General features: G+C 36.0%; 2 long non-coding RNA genes across 6 annotated transcripts; both read left to right on the top strand.

Annotated features, from left to right (window-relative positions):
- Positions 1-2330: 2330 nt before the first annotated feature.
- On the top strand, positions 2331-4781 carry LOC113304770. 5 transcript variants are annotated; one of them, XR_003338398.1, is made up of 6 exons: positions 2331-2598; positions 3593-3687; positions 3780-3845; positions 4124-4192; positions 4407-4501; positions 4720-4781. It is a non-coding gene; the product is annotated as an uncharacterized LOC113304770 (long non-coding RNA). The 5 variants fall into 5 exon arrangements; XR_003338396.1 differs by adding an exon at positions 2714-2779 and having other exon boundaries at positions 3593-3845; XR_003338395.1 differs by having other exon boundaries at positions 2331-2779.
- An 8-nt stretch (positions 4782-4789) lies between these two features.
- Positions 4790-5711, top strand: LOC113304771. The gene is made up of 2 exons (XR_003338399.1): positions 4790-5270; positions 5379-5711. It is a non-coding gene; the product is annotated as an uncharacterized LOC113304771 (long non-coding RNA).
- The last annotated feature ends 15655 nt before the right edge of the window (positions 5712-21366 follow it).

Raw genomic sequence — 21366 nt, 5'->3', positions numbered from 1 at the left:
TTATGGTACGTTGCCACGTTCGGCATGCTTCTGTGGCATGTTCGGCATGCCAATTAGCTTTTTAACGAGGCATGGCACGTTCGGCATGTCACTAGCATGACGGAGCGGAACGACACGTTTGGCATGCACGTTTGGCATGCCAATTAGCGTATTGGCGCGACTTTTGGAAAGCCAATTTGGCATTGTGATCATCTGGCGCAACCTTGCCTCTTTAATACTGTGGAAGGCTTAGAGCGACCTGATTGGTCGATTAAAATAGGGGTCGGCCAAGTATGAGTGTGGCCACACTTCTAGTGTGCGTATGGAAGCTTTAAAGCAGCCTGATTGGTCGATGGGAAATAGGGCCGGCAAGTATGGGCCCATCCACAACTCATGTGTGTGTGGCGGGAATAGGAGCCGGTCCGAGCAACATGGGGTGTGGCCAGTTGCAAGTGGCGTCGGCTGTCCTGTGGCATGGCCACACCTTCTTTTGTTGCTGCTCCTATTACGTGGCTCCTTTATTCCTTGTTTTCTGATTGTGGGTAGGATTTTGCACCTACTAATCCATGGCGGATTAATTGCCTAGTTCGCCTAGACTTAATTTCGACAGGCAAGGTCTATTATACTGCGCAGGGCGCAAAACCCTAATTTTTGCAAATTAGTCAGGGTAATATCTGAATCATGTGAATTATCACAAAATTGATTGAATTCTTATGTGTTGACACAGAGTTGTTTAAGTTTATTGCCAGAGAGCAGTATGCTTTCCGATTGAATACTTTTATGCAAAGATCTCAACCTTGATACTTGGAAATTCGTGCTACTCTGCTGCGAGTGAACAAAAATTGTCATGTCATATCAATATTAAGGGTTCAGCCGAGGAACACAACACAAGCGTTCAAAGAAACTTATATTAACTGAATAATACAGGCAATGTGCCAAAATTTACAGAATATATGGGATTGTTGCTACATGCACCATTCTGGATAAATTTCATGGGGAAATATTGAGTTGCTCAATAAATGTGCCAGTGGCGAGGTTGAACACTCATCACTTTTACATGGCTCCGTTTCTTTAGAGAGTGACGGCATGTTAAATGCGAGGTTTTACAAATTTATCCCTGAACTAAAAACCACCATCAACAACGTTGTGTGGTAGTGGAGAGTGATTATTGCTTCGTTGTTCAACTGTGTCAAAATGAAGTCGCACCCCATTGGGATTCCTATGGCCTCATCAGGGAGATCAAAGAACTCAAAAAATCTTTCAATCAAGTGAAGTTTGTGCAAAGATATCGAGAAGCCAATAATGTTGTTGATCTATTGGCGAAAAAAAGAACTACCAAAAGAACATGAAGGAGTCTGGATTAGCGATATGCCTAATTTCATAACTAATTTATTTCATAATGATGTGATGAGTGTTACTACACCAAGACTTGTTTTAAGCATTGTTGCTTAGTTTTGTTATTTTGTTTTGACTTATCAAAAAAGAAAAAAAAAAGAGGAGAAATATCTATAATACAAAACAAAATTGGTTTTTCAGCCTTGGACGGTCGGATAACATTTTGAGAGACAAACGTTGCATCCGACCATCCCAATCTCATCTCAGCCAAAGACATCTGATGGTTGTCGTTTTTGTAACCTATTTCATTATGAACTCAAATTTATTAACCTTTAACTAGTGGATAACCACTTAACTCAAGATATCTAAAGAAACATTATGCATTGATTGTATTTGGTGGTGGCAATGTGAATCTGATGGGAAGTGAGACTTTGTTTTTTATTTTTCTAAAGAATAAGTGAGATATATATTTATAAATATACGTACGTACTATTACTTAAATGATTAAGTGTTTGTTTATGGATCGTTTATATGGCTAATTTTACAGTGTAGGTATGGACATTATTTTGATTAAGTGTTTGTTTATGGATCGTTTATATGGCTAATTTTACAGTGTAGGTATGGACATTATTTTGGACAAAAAACCTAATTCAGCTTAATCTTGGGTTTCAGAATAACGGTTCCCGGTAACAGAGGGAAAGAATTCATCCCATTCAAAGACATCCGACGGATGTAAGATTTGTAACCTCCTTCAATTATAGACATATACACCACACCATATCAAGGATTTTCCAACACGTGGTTTTTGGGGTGTGCAACGGTCAGTTGCACACGTTAATCCGTTGCACATAATTCTAATACGTTGCACTAAATAGTGATTATAGTAAAGAAAAAATGAAAAAAGGATACGCTTGTAATTTATTTAAATGGTTGAGGGCTTAAAAGTCTATAAAACTTTATTATTCTCCATTTATTTTCCGTTTTCTTATTTTCTATCTCTCTCCCAAAAAGTTTATCGTTCCTCTCCTCTCTTTTTTCTCCTCTACTAACCTTAAACTGAGATCTTTGAAATCAAACCCAAAATTTCGAAACCATGACCCATCTCTCTTAAACCGTCATCCACAAATCAAAACCCATATTTCGTAAATCAAACCCAATCATTGATTAATTCCAATTTCATTTCAAACCCTAGATTCATATGTGCTTTATCCATCAGCCCTCAGAAACCTCATCAATCTCACAAGAAATAGGAATCATGAAAAACCTCTCTCTCACAACAAATCGGTATGTTAAAAAATCCCTCTTTTCATCTCATCTCTGATTTCTAAATCTCTTTAGAACTCGTTCATTCACCTTTTTTTTATTCATGGAGTTTATGGTATGAACCCTAATATACCAGAAATCAAAACCATCCTATGACAAGAAATCTGTAACCATATACTGAGTTTGGGTAACCTAATCTTCGGTAAGATAACCCATTTTACAAATTTTGAATATTTTTATTTTATAAACCCTAGAAATTGTTTTCTGATTTTTGATTCTGAAATCGTAAAAGAAGATTAGAAATAATTCGTAGAAGAGTGGGGGTACAAAATTAAGAATAATCAAGTATAACCCTGTCACTTATTTTTGGTTATTAATCTTGATTTGAGCTTATCCATCCTTGTTTTGAGTATTTTTTTTCTTCTATTTTTTAGTTGATTCGCGGTGTATTGCCTGATTTCAGATTTATGAAGTGATTTTATTGATAATCTTGTGTACTCCGTATTTTGCAAGTTGTGATTGTTATTTTTTTTCTTTACTCAAGTTGTTTGATGAATTTTCTCTATGACTGGTGCTTATTTTGTGAAATTGAAATAAAGTTACGTGGAAGTTGATAATTTCGTATGTTTGTATTGATTTTCATAGGGTTTATTTTTTTTCAATTTTTATTCAGGAATTTATAAGTAGACAGATCACCGAATTATAGGTTTCTTTTTCGTTTGAGTGCTGTTTTGGTTTCTCTTCATAGAATCTGAGCTAAGATCTAATTCATGGGGTTTGTATTGGGTTGATCTTTTTTTTTTAGTTTCTCTTGCTGTTCCCTGAAGTTGTTGAATTACATTTTCAGTGTTTACCAATTTATAAGATTCATTAGGACTTATGCAATCATGAGAAAGGTGGTGTTACGTAATTTGAAAGTTTAATTTTAATTTTTATGTATATCAAAACTTAATCATTCCCTTTGTGGATCATATTTTCATCCAGATTAATGACATCTGCACTGTTTTTATTGTAGGTGGAGTTATGAAGGAACAAAATTTGTAGACTCTTTACTTAGTTGTACCCACTTGTAAATCACAGCTACTGAAGCTTATGAGAAGATCAAATGAGGTATAAGGTGTTGAAGACGATCACTTTGAGGTGGCTAGCTCAATTGGTGCAATGTTTGTTATGTACAATGATGCTAGATCTTTTTCATGCAGGGAAAGGCAGCTCAAAGGCATACCTCATACCCATGTAAATCTATGCCACTGTAGGTCGCCGATGGAGTAAGTATTAATTCAACTATAATTTTTATGTGTGGGTTTGAAGTTTATAGCCTCTAAGTTCAGGACCACATTTAAAGGAGTTAACTTAATTTGTATTTTGTGTTCTTCCACCTATTCCCTATAGTTGATATCACGTTCTTATCTTTGAAAGCACTACATGATTCTTCTTCTTATCCATCCTTCCTGCATACTGTTACCAATTAACTAGTAGTAGACCAAATCCAGGATTCTAGGTTGCGCGCTTTGACCTCCTGCTGATGTATTTTTTTTGTCAACAGTAACAGAGTTTTGGTATTTGTGTTGTACAAGAAGGAAGCATCTTGCGTTGAGAGTATGCTCCAAAGGAAGTAAGTTCCTTGTTCCCTTGACATTTGTCTAAGTAAGTTCCCCTTTTTGTTGTCCCTTATTTTTAGGTTTCATTTGTTTCACTATTTTGTGGAACTCCTTCACATGCGAAACATACTTCCAGAATAATATTTAGTGTTGTGATATGATAAACTTTTCCCACTGTACAAATATATTTTTATTTTGAAACAAAACGTCCCATTCTTCTGATTACAGGGGCTGGAAGGTTTGTCTCTGTCCATGGAGATAAAGCTCAGGATGAGCGTACAAGATCACTTGCATTATTCAAATATGGAACATGCCCATTAATGGTAAAGTCACTTATCCACTATATGATGCCCTTGGAATATTTCTCAATGATAACCAGTTTGTGTGATAGGGGCTCCACTTAGGACCAAAAATCTAATATGTTTGCATTATTGTTCCTCTGGTATACGTGATAGACACATTTTTTTGTCTGACTGATCCTCAGTGTCTCTATTGTTAGTGCTTGATTGTGTGTTTATTATGGTGTTTTATGTGTTTGTAGGTGTTTTTAGAGTAATACACTTGTGTGGAAAAAGTTGCTCGAAAAGTGCTATTTGGACCTCGAAGAGATTTGCTATTCGGACCCAGTTTTGGCCAAGGGGCACTCAATTACTAAGGGGCATCTCTTTCGATAAGGGCCACCATCTTTACTATTCACACCCCAGGGCGTCACCTTCTAAGGGCACCCCTACTCTAGATAAGGGGCACCCTTCTTCATCGTTTAAACATTGCAAAATGGCGGGAACATATTTCAGTTTGCTGTGTATTATTCTGTTGGATTTTCGGAGGCATTACTGTGAGATTCAATCACTGATTTCAATTGGGATGATCTTGATAGGCCCAGACAATGTTGGTATGGGTGTTCAAATCAATTTATTTGGGCCGTATAATCATATCATTGTAACTTACACAGGAGAATACGTGACTGGAGGAGATAAACATGGATTACAGCAAGGAAAGACGTGTTTTGCTTGTGTTTGGATCAAGTTGGAATGCTGAAGAAACGTGCAGCAATATTTTGCACGATTCATACAGTTGCAGACGCATGAAGAGGTGAGAAAGGAAAGAAAATTGTCCGAGATTATTTTTTATTTACTACCGAGCTATGGAAAGATTTTTCGGAATAATGAGCAAATATTCTTGTCGTTGTTGGGTATAAAGGGCCTACGGGAGCCAGTAAGGGTTACGGAGTGATCGGGGGAGAGACCAGAGCAAAGAAACGTGAGTTTGAGAGAATTGTTGTTGCTGTCATTGAAGAACGTACGAAGAACATAAGACCACAAGGAGCAGTCGTAATTGCTACAGTGATTGCGACACATATTTGACAGTCGTACAAGCTACAGTGACAACGACAGTTCCCTTTTATCGTTCTCTATAACAGTGTTTTACAACAATTAAAAACGTTGCAAACACCCGATTTTCATTATTTTCTCTTCATTTCATTTTTGTAAACAATTTTGGAAGCAATGAACAAATATTTTGAGCGTTTTTACACAATGATGAGCTAAACCCATCCTCTGGGGCGAAGGAGGAAGCTATTTCACCAATGAAAAGTGGTAATCTCTAATTTATGCAATTATTATATGATTATTTGCCTAGATAAATAAATTGATAAAATGGTTTTTGTTAAACAATTGTCATTTCAATTAATGGAGTATGCTAGCCTAGGGTTTTGATGTCCCATACTTTCGATCTACAATTGTTATTTCTAAAAAAATCAACTATTGCAATATTAAGAATCAATTTGAATGCATGATTTGCATGATTATAATTAGAGAATATAAATCACTTTGATATTGGTAAATAGTGGATTCCATAGCCCCAGTCTTCTCCATATTTTTCATATCACTTTCATTTAAGTTTGCTATATTTTTAGTCTTAAAAATTAAATCTAAAATCTATTGCTTTCACAAGTCTCAACGAACCTATTACTAAAACTCAATTATTACTAAAACTCAATTTGAAATCACATCAACGTAAATGCTCAAATAAAACAATCACTTGCTGACAACACGATGGTGGAAGGGTGTTTATTTGTACTGGTGGAATATATACGCACATTTTTATTTAGTGAACATTTGTATGTCTGCAGATAGCCACTGATGTAGCTGCTCGAGGACTGGATATTCCTGATGTTGAAGTAGTGATAATCTACAGCTTTCCTTTTACTACCAAGGGCTATGTTCAGGGAGACTGGCCGAGCTAGTAAAAAGGGTGTGGCTCATACTTTCTTCATGCATGAAAATAGGGTACGATCTAAAGACCATTTTCCAAGTTCCTTCCACCATTCCAAAAACTGCAGAGAGAAGGAGAAAAAACTCTGCTTTTTCTTTTGAAATCATTCTATTCAATTCAATTCAGTACAAGTTTTAATGTGCGCACCATTACAGGGTCTCGCTGGGGAATCGGTGAATGTTCTTAGAGAAGCTGGAATCGGTGAATGTTCTTAGAGAATCAGTGAATGTTCTTAGAGAAGCTGGACAGGTTGTGCCTGAATCCCTTATTTAGTTTTTACCGTTGGTTGCTCAATGTTTCTATTTCGTGCCGAGACATCCTTATACACCCATCTACAGCGTATGAGCTGTGCCGAAATTTAGAGGTGCTTATTATCAATTCGTTCGCGTTGCAGGTTACTTTTATGTAATGGAATCTACACTTTTGAGTATCTAATATCTACAACTCATAACCTTAAAAAATTATACCTTAAATCACTTTCTTAGACCTGCTTGTAATTAAATTTTGCAGTGGAAAGAGTTATCATCTAATAACAGTTCAACTGATTGTATTTTAACCTGGTATGAAGACCAAAATTCGAATGTGCTAAACAGGTAAATTAGGTTCTTAGCTGCTGGTAATAACATGAATTCCATCTTGTATTGTTATTTAAGTTATCCTTATGTACATTAACTTATGAAGTGTGATCTCGAGTAAGTTTGAACTTGTATCGTGTATATTTAACTCGTATCAGTTTTGAGTATTTTATATATACTGATCATACGTATTCTCCTATTTTCAGGTGCCACTGCAATAGAAGTTTGGGCTGGCTCAATCCTGCAACAGATTAAATGCCCAACAAGTTCAGAAAATTGGTATGTTAAATCAGTCATAATTCAGCTCTGCTACTCCGAGGTTATCTTGAAGTCATACGATGTATTAGTCGTGTCCGTTAATTGTACAAGTTCAATAAAGCATTTACTATGTCTATTTCTGATATCTTGTAGAGAGTATAAGTTATGTGTGTGTAATCCATGTTGGAAGAGAGAATATTTTTGGTTAACCATATGTTCATATGAAAAATTGGATCTTCTAGTTTACCTACAATGGTATATTCAGGTGTTGAATATATATTCAGATGCAGAAATCTGCGGAAACTATTGTAAGATTTTTTTCCCACCTGTAAATAGTTTTCCAACGTATATAAATGTTGCGCAAATTATTGTAATACGTTGCCTAAATTAACGTTGCACAAATTTAAGAATCTGTTGCTCAAATTATAAAATAAAACGTTGCTACACCGCTTGAGCAACGTTTATATACATTACACAAATTAATTTGTCCAACGGATTTTGGCATTGCACACAAATTTGCTACGCCATATTACCAACGGATATATGCGTTAGTTAAATTCATTGCAACGCCTATATCCGTCCTAAATCGGCTCTTTTGGTGTAGTGATACATTGATAACCATCATAATTAGCTCCTAACCAATTAAAAAAATTAATATGTCAATGAAAAATCCTTACCTTTAATTGATAAAAAAATTATCCTATAAAAAGCATACAAAAAATTTATTTGTTAAAAGATATCTTAACAGATTAGCCATCTTTTATCAACCCAAAAATAAAGAACATCGTTAGAACTTTTGCCAATATAAAAAATAATACTATATTTATTTATTTATTTCATATACAGTTCAATATGATTTTGAATAATAATATGCACGTATATTGACTCAAATACATTCGAATGCAAAAACATACGAGTCAAAAAAAAAAACAGAAAGGGTTTTTGAGGCTTTGACGGTTGGATAATATTTTTAAGAGACAAACGTTCATCCGATCATCCCAGCCAAAGACATCCGACAGATGTAAGATTCGTAACCTCCTTCAATTATTGATATATTTATTGATAACCCTCATAATTAGTTCCTCACCAGTTAAAAAAATTTGTATGTCAAAAAAAAAAATTGTACCACTGGAACAACAAATTAGCATTTAAATGCTACAACTATGTAAAACTCATATTTTTTTATTTACTTTTTCTTACAAAAATTTACTCATATCTTTTTTAAATCGAATTAGCCCACCTTCATCAACCTACAACAAATAACATTAGAACATTTGCGGTTACAAAATGTAAAATCCTTATTTCTGCCTTGGAATAAATTAACTGTCCTTCATCAACCTGCAAAGAACAAAGAACATTATGTTAAGAATACAGAAAATTCATTTTCATTTGATTCATTTTTATTTTTTGGAAATAATCGAAAAATAAAAATAAATACATATAATTGAGAATTATCCAAATAATGAATCGCCAAAACTTTTCACTTCAATCGCAGGCCTAATTTAATTTTAGTGAAAAAGAAATACTATTTTAAAGCCATGAAGACTCACAAGCTTGCATTCTTTGCAGCTTTGCAAATGAGACAGCAATCTAGCTTGGAGTCGCATTCCTTTTCAAATCTACACTTACACTGAACCTCAATCTTTTCATAAACCTTCCTGAATTTTTGGATGGTTTCCTTTTTCCTCTGAAATTTTTTTATTTTTTATTTTCTTCATAATGATTGTCTTTTCCTCCATAACAACACAATTGAGCGTTGTCATCTAAATCTTCAATTACTGACCCATCGATATCACTAAATATTTTTTTATTCTCATGATTCACCTCCAGCTTTTCAACTCCTGATTTGGTGTTATTGTTATGGAGAATATTAAGAGATTCAGTAGATTTAAGGCTATAAGCAATACCTTTATCATTCTCGGTATTATTGAACGAAACGAGACCCGATTATCTGCATTTAACTGTTTTAATTTCTTTACATCAGTCATTTGGTATCTCGGTCGCTTTTGCTGCTAGCCTTTTCAGAACTTACTCCACCAATATACGTTACAAACAGGGGCATCATAATTGAGGCTAAAATTTAGAACGTGCATTACATAATTAGGGTTCATATAACTCACTTTTTTCCTATTTTAAGTAGATCGGAGACAAATATTTATGGAAGAAATAAGGGCATAGTAGACTTAAGGCTAAAATAAATTCCTCGAATACGATCTAACCCCTCTGATCTTCCTCTCCACTACCGGTTTTCTTCGTTTGATTATACTCCTCATCCGTCTAATAATCCTCCCCACATACACGTATTATCCACCTATAATCACTAATTTACCATCACAATTCATTTCACTAAAATACCTACTAATTAAGAAAATAACGTCCGTCGTATAGAGCTTGCATGCATAAGAAACAACTGCTTTATGATTAACATATTATTAGTAAAACCAACGGAGCGCAATGGAAGTTAAAACTCGGATGAATCAAATGTACAGGATGGGGGAAAGAAGTCGGGAGAGATCAAATAAGAAAACGCATCTATGACAACTATACGATCAAGACTTTGCAATGAACAATGAGGCATACAAACACCTGGAATCTGTGAACCAAGATGAGACGAAGATAACGGTTCTCCTGCCAAAATTTAGACCAGGACACCCTTTGGAGACTTCTAAATCTAAAACTTACAAAAAGATAATGAAACTTATCAAGACTGCTGAAAAATACCGTGAGAAATCGAGACAATAATATCGACGAAAGAATATCGATGTTCCTTTGAGGAGGAAAATGAAGGAAAACAATACTTCATGCATCATCTAGACACAAAAATATTGATGATCCGTGAAGATAATGAGAGAATGGATTTTTGGCTTTGCCGAAACCATGCAATGGAGATGAACTGGGATAATACATGAACAGAATCACCAGAACATATGGATAACGAACACATGACGATAGTGCCAACAATCGAGAAAGAATTTCTGAGAGGATGTAATTACATGTATTTATCATCCGATAAAGATAAGGATCTAAATACAACACAAATCAGTATCAAAGACCGTCAATCTTTAGGGATCGACTAAAAAAATATTATTTCAGGGAAACATAAAATAATTTACCTAGCTTTTTTATCAAAAATTATTATTTTAATCAATTCCAAGTGTAACTGAAGTTATAATTATTTGGATGACAAATATCTAAGATTTTCATAGATACAAGTCTCATGGGTCAAAATAAATTTATCATAGTTTGTAGTATTTATTTAAATCATTCTGACCAAAAATTATTTTGTCTCATGCCGTGCTGTTACGGCACGGGTTATTTCTAGTATGGAGTACACAGTGACATATGATCACTGAGAAATCATATGTTTGTTGAAAACTATATATGTCTAAACAAAAAGGATAAAGCATCTATATCAACCTGACATACTCATATTGCAAAATCTTTTAATGAGAGAAAATGCCATATTTAGGGCAATTCATATGGCAATGTTCAAATGAAATTTTTTGTTGAGCCAGGTGGATGGTCAAACAGGATTTTGCACTATGGAAAAGAAGTGGGCGGTTGACCGTTAAGCGCCCGGACGAAGTTCCAGCGCTAGAGCTCGTTGTTCAAACGCTGGCGCTCGTAGTTCCAGCGTTGTTGTTCCTGGCATAAACGCGAGCGAGCGTTGCAGAGCCGCTGGCGTTTGAATCAAGACCGCCAATGGCTACTTTTAAACAGTCACCGAAACGGTTAGTTTCTACCTCCATAAATACGGCTCGAGTTTGATCTCACAATTTCACAACAATCTTTCATCCGATCAATCTTTTCTTAATTTCAATTGCTTTCAATTTTCAACCATGAATTCTGATTTTGATTCTTCTGAGGAAGATATGGAGATGGATGAAATGTTGTATGAAGAAGAAGAAGAAATGTGTATGGAGTTTTTGTGTCAAATGGATGAAGATGCAGATAGAAGAAAGCGGAATTTTATGTTGCGATTACAATCCGGGATCATACTAAAGCCTTTAGAGCCATATGAAGTTGCGACTAGAAGATGGACGTGTCAAGATCGACATTTTTACCACGAAAAGATGATACATGATTATTTTAATCATGATTGTGTCTATTCCGATGAGGATTTTCAACGACGATTACGCATGGGACGCAACTTGACGCAAAGGATTATTTCCTGACAACCTTTATTTAATTATCAGTATGATGCACGATACGTACGAGGCTTTAGTCCCAAAAAAAAGGTCACTGCGGCCCTCTGTATACTATGTTACGGGGTACCAGCGGATTCCACAGATGATTACATCTGTATTGGGAAAACAACCTCCTTTAGGTATCTCAAATTATTTTGCGAAACAATTGTCGAGCACTTTTGGTCCAACCTTTTTAAGAAAGCCTACTCAGGAAGATGTTCAAAGAATAACCGAAGAAAACACCGCGAGGGGTTTTCCAGGAATGCTAGGTAGTCTTGACTGCATGCACTGGACGTGGCATGCATGTCCGGTTGAATGGGAAGGCCAATATAGGGTCTTATCCAAAATCAACTTTAATTTTGGAAGCTTCAGCTAGCTATAATTGTTGGTTTTGGCATGCCTTTTTTGCACTCCCGGGTTCGAATAACGATCTCAACGTTTTGTATAAGTCACCATTGTTCGAAGATCTTAAGAATGGGATCGCGTTGCACTGTAATTTCACCATCAATGGTCATCATTACACTCAGGGTTACTATCTAGCAGACGGAATCTATCCAAAATGGTCAACTATGGTTCAAGCTTATAAACAGGTAGGTTTTGGACCGACATCTTCGAAAGATATGAAGTACTTTAACACCTAACAAATGAAATGCAGAAAGGATGTTGAACGCGCTTTTGGCACGCTGAAAAGGAAGTTTTCCATCATAGCTGGGCCGACACGCTTTTTTGATCTTCAAGAAATGAACAAAATTATGTTGACTTGTATCATTTTACACAACATGGTCATTGAAGAAACCTGGCGTGACCCAACCTGGAAGAGTTTTCCAGAAGATTTGGTGTCGGATCTTGTGGTGGAGCATGGGAGACCGGCAAGAGAATATAGACTTGCCACTGACAGACTCCAAAACCTGGAAATCTATGGACAACTAATACAAGATCAACTAAGCACCTTTGGGCTTTAAAAGGAGCAAGAGACGATGCGCGGGGGCGAGGCAGAGTGAGAGGGAGATAAATGTTATTTTCAATTTAGTGTTGTTTATTTAAACTAGTATGTTTTTTAATTTAAAGTTGTTTGTTTAAATGAGTACACTTAAAATTAAAATTGAGGCAATTATATTAAAAGTAATATTAAATCAACGAGTACAATTAAATTAAATTTAACTAAATAAGAATTAAAATCAGTTAGCAAGACTCTATTCATCTTCGTTTTCTTCAGAGGTATCATCTTCGTCTTCTTCCACATTCACATACTGGCCAGTTTGTTGAGGGGGGACTTGTTCAGGGAGTTGTTGTTGTTCGGCTGCGACCAAGGTAGTCAATATCGGTCGTACAGGCTGATGCTACAGGTTTTTATCGGATATCGGAAAATACCTATACGATATCGAGAATATCGCTGATACGAAGACAGAACGATAAAAACATTTGTATCGGCCGGTACCGACCGATATATCAGTTTTACCTATACACTGATATTATCGGTTATAGTATCATTTTTAATAAAGATGAAATCTATAAAAGGAAAATTAGGCATTTCAGAATCATCTGTAGTAAAGATCTAGTAAACTAAACACGAACGAGTTAGGGCATTTTATTTGTTTCGGAAAACATATTGATCCATAAATCGTTAATAGTGCGGCAAACTGATTGCCTTCTTTGTTTGAGAATTTTTATGCTACCCTTAATTTGTTAGAGTGTTAGCATTAAGTTTTTATTGTGCATAGGCAATTTCGAGGAAAGGGAGTAAATGAGAATGTATGTTAACTACCTCTTATTTTTGAAGTTTAAGAAATGTTTATGATTATTATTGTTTTTTATTATGATTTTTATAGATATTTGAAATTATAATTTTAATAATGTATATCCGAAAAAACCCGATAATATCTTTTGTATAGGTGCATAGGACCCGTCCGATACGATACTGATACGCGATATTAACTACTTTGGCCGCGACTTGTTGTTGTTCGGCCGCGGCTTGTTGAGCTTCGGTCGCATCCATTCCCTTAGTCCATGCAGCAAGTTGTCGTTCATTCATTATTGAAGTGTTCAAGGAGAGTAACTTGTTTAGCTTACAATCCCTGTAGTATTGTTTTCACGAAAAACGACTTTTGTTGATTATTTATAGCAATGCCACGGTCTCTGGCTCTATCTGCTTCTATCTGCATCTCGAATTCCTTGTGATCAACATAGTTGAACTCGCTTGAATCTCCTTCTAATGCTCGTTGGGTTGCGTCTCCCGCCGCTTTTACAGATTTCTGACCCCCTTCTCTTCTTCCTTGACGTTGGTGTTAACGTCTAGATTAGTGTTATGTTGTTCGTGACTACTCGGAGTTCCATCGGGTGAGGAAGCAGGCCCTCCATTCTGAGAATCCTGCGAGATTGGACCATGTGGCGATCTTGCAGGCACTTGATCACCTTCCAGCAAGTATGGATTAAACTTGTTAAGCACCCTCAAAATGGTGAAACAAGTTTCATGTTGGAAGCCTAATTTGTGGGATCTTTGCCACTCTTCACGACATCTTCGTTCCACATCCGGTTCGCCTTCACCACTTCTTTTGTTGTGCCAAATTTGAGTGATCAAAGCTACATATTCACTAACGGCTGCTGAAATTGCGTGAAAACGATGAGACAACCCATCAACATCACGTCTATTGGAGTTACCTGTTTCTTCACAAAAAAATTTGTAAAATCTTATCTAAAAAAAGTTTTTTTTTCTTGATAAATACCATTGATTTCATCCAATGTATATAATACATAATTTCTGCAAAGTGACTCATCTTCATCCATTATATACTTGACACCACGAATTCTTGTGTTTCTTGGTTGTGATTGTGGTGTATTTTGTTGTGTTTCTTGTTGTGATTGTTGTGGTGTTTGTTATGGTGTTTGTTGTTGTGATCGTTGTTGTGATCGTTGTTGTGAGGATGTCATATTTGTTAGAAATGAAATTTATAAAGATGGGATTTTTTCTGGTAGATTGAGTTGATATGAATAGTTTTGTTTGAAAAAAAATAAAAATTAGAGATGGTATGAAATTGTGTAATTTTGAGGTAGTGATGAAGAAGGTGTGAGTTTTAAGTCTGGAAATGAACTGAATTTATAGGGAAACAAAAAGGAGCGCAACAGCCATTGGATGGAAAGAATCGTTGGCGCTTTCATGAAAAACGTGACGCGTTTACGAAAAACGCTGGCGTTTGAACTAACAACAGGCGATGGAAAGACAAGCGCCAGCGTTGTTGGATCAAGCGCCAGCATTGGTGCAAAGCTCGCCCGGTCTTTCATCAAGCGCGCGCTACATGTTTTAACTCACTTAAAAAACCAACAAATTTGTTGGTTTGAACAACCAATTTTCATGTTTGTTGAGTCCATAGTGGGAGCAAAATCAACAAACTTTAAGTTTGTTGAGTCCATAGGAACTGCTCTTAAACATTAGTTTGAAGTAAGAAGCGCCCGTTTAACTAGTGGGAATCAGCCCAGTTGGCTAGGGATCGAACACCCAAATTAGGTCAGGGGTTCGATTCCAGTGTTGTCTGATTGTGAGAGTAAAATATCAACTCGACACGTGGAGCAAGATCAAGACGGAAGCACCATATAATACTACAGCCAACTATACAATAATCCCTCTTTTTATTTTTATCCTATCTAGTTATTATCTAGTCAGCCCTAAGGGCAGAAATGTAATTCAATGTACAATACTCCATATATAAGAAAAAGAGATATTGGTTAAAAGGGGTTCCTTTTTCTTCTTTCTCTCTCTAAGCTAGAACATAGTTCTTCTTCTTCCATAGATGGAGTTTCAAGTCTCTTGAGGACCTCCATTCATGGATCTACGTGTAACACCACAAATAATAGCGAAAACAAAGTGGATGTAGGTCTTTTAATGGCCGAACCACTATAAAATCCTTGTGTTAATCTTTACTTTTATGCACTTTTATCTTTTATATTTGATTTTCAATGATTTATGTTCATTAGATCTTGTTGGATGTAGTTAAGGCTGCACAAGACCCGGTCTGGGACCGGAAAAATCGAACCGGAACCGGTATAGACGGGACAGGTACCGGGAATGGAATATGAGAACCGGTGTAGAATGGGACAGGTACCGGTTCTTACCTTATTCCCGGCCACCCCAGACCAGTAGTACCCAGTAGTAACATGAGCCATAGATTATAGGATCAACATCAATCTTAACCGTCCACTAAGCATCAATATCACTCGGTTCTCCTTAAGAAAAAATTCTTCACTTCTTCAGCCTCATGTTCTTCTCTTTCATTCTGTTATATGTTCTTTTTCTTTCTACGGCTCTGGCGATTCAGATAGTTCAAAATTCATTGAGAGATTTCCGTAGAAGCTTCAAAGGAATCAGTTGAACCGAGAGCTGATAATCGGGATGTTGATGAACAAAGAAGAATCGATGGTGGTGATGAGATCGATTGAACTCAGAAGTTTGAAGAAAAAGGTAAATCATAATGATAGAATTAGAGTTTGTATAATTCTATTTCTGAATTGGTGTTATTATTGTAAGCTTATTAAGAAACTGGAGTTGTTGATTTTGATTGAAGTATTTTCAAAAATTAGGGTTCTTAAATGTGTTTGGGGTGTTTTCATAAACTGGAAAAATGGGGTTTGATTTAAGTGGATGTAAGTTGAAATTAGAATTGGGTATTGAGTTAATTAAAGGTATTTAGATTGAGATTACATGTGAAATCAAGTCTCAGTAAGTGGATTGATATCTCAGGGATATTAGGGTTGTTCTTGAGGATTTTGAGTGAGGAATCGAAACATATGAAGGGGTTTGTTCAATTTGGTTTATGTAGTTAGGGTGTGCTTGTTGATTTGAGTTACAGGAAGAAAGGTTGGATTTGTTGGTTGTTCAGGTCAAGGAAGAGATACTGGTGAAACTCAAGTTATGATAAACTCAAGTAAATTCATCGTTTACTTCATATGTAATTTATTTTGTTTCAAGTTGTGATGAATGGAACTGAGACTGGTATTGTGATGGTGTTATGAGAGCTGATTCAAACTGGAATCAGTGTTGAAATTACAGGTAAAAACCCGGTACCGGAATTATACCGTACCGGTCCTACAGGTACAAATCCAGGTACAGGTATCAGTCCTCAAAATAAAATACCGATCAACTCCAGGTACAGGTACCGGGTTCATAAAAAACCCGAATTGTACCAGCCTATGTGCAGCCCTAGATGTAGTAGTCAAAAAAAAAAATGCGCAACTACACTGACTAAAAAAGCGCCCGTTTGCTTGCCATTGGGGGTTCTTGATCTGCACCATTCTACACGATTCCGTGCAACCAAAAGCCCACTCAAAAGTGGGTGGCACCTAACTGCCAAAATTTTGATTGTTCCGAAAGTAGGTGAGGTCCCACATAGTGATTGCTCATTGCATATATCGTTGCAGCTGGTTTGCGAGAGTGAGACACCATTCTGTTGCAAACATTATAAAATCATCACTTTTCTTTCTTGGTTTCGTAAAGAGAGAACTGCCGTTTTGATAAAACAAAATATTTTATGGCGAAAATTTCGTTTCCCAAATTACGTGAGACGTCACTCGGAACCGTGTTTGTAGTACTTGTTTATACGTACCTTTCGTGTGTAGACTCACAAAAGATTTTTCTCTTTATGTGCGATTCCAATCTTATCATCCAAAGGTTTACTGTAACTAATTATTCCCTTCGTTTTTTTTTAATAGGTTGTTTTCTATAAATAAATGTTTCAAAAAAATAGGTCGGTTTCCTAATAGGAAAAGTTAAATGTTACTTTAATTTTCTGGGACCACTTTTCTCTTAATTTCTTTTGATGACAAGTGTCATGTGGACCATTTTACTTTACTTCTTTTGTTGACAAGTGTCATGGGAACCATTTCACTTCACTTCTTTTATTAACAAGTGTCATGAGGACCACTTTCAATGATTAGTTCTCTTAATTTCCTTAAATTTCTCTAAAATCAAAACCAGCCTATTAAAAAAGAACGGAGGGAGTATATTATAAGAACACGGGATGTCTGTTAAGATAAAAAAAAAAAACATCTGACGTCTCTCTTCATTTCAGTTTGTAGTTACCGCACAACTCCATTCCCCTCCTCTTTATATAATCGCCAAAGAGGGGGCTACTTTCAGACTTCACTTATCCTTCCACGTTCTATCGGGAAACATAGTTTTTCCGGTGAGAAAAAATCTCCTCCGGAAAATGTATTTAACAAACATTTCCTACAACTTCACATCACTTCCTCAATTTCGCACCTCGCGTAAACAATTTTCACACAAAAACCTTAATCAAATATCAAATTCGTTCGATGAAAACCTTCTTCGTCGTTTGAAATCCTTAACTTTGATCATTGATGAGAACCCGAAAATCACCTTGTCGTTTCTATCATTAGCTGTTGATATTCTGTCTTCAACTCATAAAGAAGCTGAAACATTATTCACTGGTTTGAAATATTCTTATTTTGATTTACAAAATCATCCATTAAATTTCTATCTGGATGATTCTGTCAAACTTTTAGATATTTGTAACTCAATTTCATCGGAAGTCGAAAATGTTATAAAAAAATCGCCTTTTGATTAATTTGTTGAATTCAAACGGAGATTCTCAGATTCCATCGCAAGAAAAACTCCATCGAGCTAAAACATATGTTTCTGATTGGTTGAATTATACATCAAAAAATCCTAATCTTGAAAAGGCAGAGATTTTGATCAGCTCACTGGATAGTCGTCTTCATGATCCTCCTCCATTTGACATGGTATTAACAATTGAAAAACTTGTTCATCGGATAATCTATTCAGCTGCAGCGGTAACAGTTTTGATTGTCGGCGTTTTAGTGGCAGCATTTAGCGGGTCGAGAATGAGTATCCGGATTCGGGTACCAAGTGAGTTTGTATGGGAGGGAGCATTTAATGGGTTAGAGTCCAGTATATCCGTCCATAACCGAAAGTTGTGTACATGTAAGAAGATAAAGAGACAGTTTATTGACGATTTGGATAACGTGGACAGAAGTGTGAGAAGTGTTTATGACGTTATCGATAACTTGGCGGGAACGGATGTTAGGGAGAGTGAAGAAGAAAAGATGTTTTTGTTGAGTAACGCCGTTAAAGAATTACAAAAGGAGATAACGGAGTTTTCTGATAATTTGGATGGTCTATCCAATGGTGTCAATGACTTGTTTGATACTGTTTTAGGTGCCAGAGAAGGTTTATTGGGGAAATTTAGGGTAGGATTGGAGGCTTAAATAAATAGAAGAAAGAATGTAAATGCATGGGTGTAATGAAAATATTACGAAGAATTTTTAATGCCATTGACAAAATATAGTAGAATAAAAAAATTGGAAGCTCCCTTAAAAAATAAAATCAACAAATTTCACTCACTTCTATTATTCGTAGTCCCGGATTCACTGTTAAGTTATTCTTTTCGTTTTAAAAAGGTAATCTTATTTATGTGTAATTTGTACATGAAACAAACTTATCCTTTTGAAAGGGAGGCGTATATATCTGTATCATGTGAGTGTTTGATCATGATAAAAAAGGAAAAAGAATACCGATCTCAGTTCAAGTTTGATTCTTCGATTGATATGAAGTTGGGTGTGCAGTGTGTTTCGTTGCAATACCCAATATAAATGCAAGAAATTATATTTTTCTTTGTTTGAATTGATAAAGAATTTGATGACAGTGAGCTTAGAACTGAAAGCAGGTGAATTTGACGATGACGAAACTCAGTAACCGTATGACCATCCCATATAATTTTAGTTAAACTTAGTAAAACATAACTACTTAGTTTATAATGCTACGGTTTCCTAGTAAATCAAGAGTAGAACATTAAAACTGACAATAAAAACTTGGCAACAAAAATCGTTGCAGATTACGAAAAAAGCGTTGCATATTCTTAAACACTACTTCTCTTTCTAGATATATTTCGCATTCCAACTAGTAGTGAGATAGTTTCGCTGGATGGTTCAGCGCAGAGAAAATCAACTATTCGTTCTTTGGTTCACTACAGATTGATTTATTTTTTGATCCGACGGCTAAGATGGTTGCGTTGTTCCGTTCAGCGCAACCGAATTCTACTTTTCAACGTTTCATTCAGTGCATCTACTTTTTGTTGTTCCATTAAGCGCATCTAGATGCTAGATTGGAATGACCATATGACTTAGCTTCCAATCTAGATGCTAGATTAGAACACCATAGGACTTATCCTAACAAGATTGGAAGGAATTTCTTGGATGTCAAACTGTCATTGTGACTGAAAACGCGTCATATTACCAAAATCTTGCGTAGTGATCCAAGATCTACTATGATAGGCGGCCAGCGAGAATAAGAATCATAGTAAGTGGCATATAAGATGGTTCCCGATAAGGTGTGAATTATCATCTAAGAGCAACCCCAATGGTCCATGCCAAATTTGGAGTATTTGGCCGGCCAGGTGGATGGTCAAAGCTAATTTCGTGTATTGGAGAATGGGCATATCGAGGCAAAAAAATTCGACCATTGCAGTTGGGTCCGGACGACGCAGATTGACCCGAGCCTCGGGTCCAACTGGATCGACAATGGTAACATTCCAACTTCAATCTTCTCTACTCACAATAACTTCTTTTATTCTCTACATAATTTCAACTCAATTCCAATCTTCTTTACATCTTTTCAACACAAATTCAATCTTCTATACATCTTTTCAAACGCAAATTTGACTCCCATTTAATTATCATGCCTCCTCGATCTCAACATATTAGTCGACAAAGAAATAGAAAACCATTTAAAAATAAACAAAGTCAAGTTCTACCGGGGAGACGAGAAGATTCAGAGGAAGATAACAATGCCCGACTGATCTCATGTCCAGAATTAGCAATTAGTGAAGGTCATATGTCCACAAAAATAGAGTGGGATAGTTATCTACAGAAAACAAGAGGTGGTTGGTACAAAATTCATAAAGTTGATGAAAAACTTCCTCGTGGTGTTAAAACTATTGTTGATCGATTTTCTTGGATTACTTTTTACCATATCCAAGCGCATAAAATTCACCCAAACTGGTGGGTATATTGATGGAGCGTTGGTGGTATATTACACACACATTTCATTTTCATGTCTTTGAAATAGGTATATCATATATTTTGATTTATATTTTTTATGCAACCAATACGAGGATTACAAATTTAAATTTTTTCAGGCATAATACCATTAGTTTGTATTTCCTACTTGTGATACCTTTTGGGGCGGGAGATGATGCTCCATTTGACCAAGACGGTTAGTTGGACGAACATCGATACAAATATGCACTTCTCTTGTACTTTCAAGTAACAACACAACAAAATCATTTAACTTTAAGAAATGGTGGAATTGCTAAATCCGGTTTAGAGGCATTTATATTCAACGAATTTCATGGTGGTAGCGATCCTGATTTAGAAGGGCATGACCCTACTAAAGATACAGAAATTGCTAGGGTATTTATTTTATGGATACTTGGTTTATGTTTTTTCCCCAATTCAAAGGGTGGCTAGAGGCGCTGCAAAATATGGAAAAGGCTTCCACTTATGATTATTGGGGGTTCTCTATATTAAAAAAATTGTACATTTGTCTCGATATCGCATACTGTGGGGGGATAAACATTGAAGGTTATTGGGGCATACTTGAGGTAAATACGCCAATACATTCCTTTAGCTTTACATCAGTGTACAAACATCCAGAAAGTACAATACGCCAATACATTTCTTATACTAAATATAGTTTACTTTCTTTTATATTTTTTTTTACTCCAGCTCTGGTTGTATGCATGTTTCAACATTGGTGTACCAAGACTTTGTGACTGCACGACGAAATATTGGCCAATGATAGTGAGGTACGAAGGTGATAATTGGATCCCAAGACAACAAAAGTATGAGCGGGATAACATTCATGTG

Source organism: Papaver somniferum, chromosome 8 (assembly GCF_003573695.1).
Source record: "Papaver somniferum cultivar HN1 chromosome 8, ASM357369v1, whole genome shotgun sequence".
In the NCBI taxonomy this organism is placed as follows: Eukaryota; Viridiplantae; Streptophyta; class Magnoliopsida; order Ranunculales; family Papaveraceae; genus Papaver; species Papaver somniferum.
The sequence above is the reverse complement of the archived record's forward strand: the minus strand, read 5'-3'. Positions and strand labels throughout refer to the sequence as shown.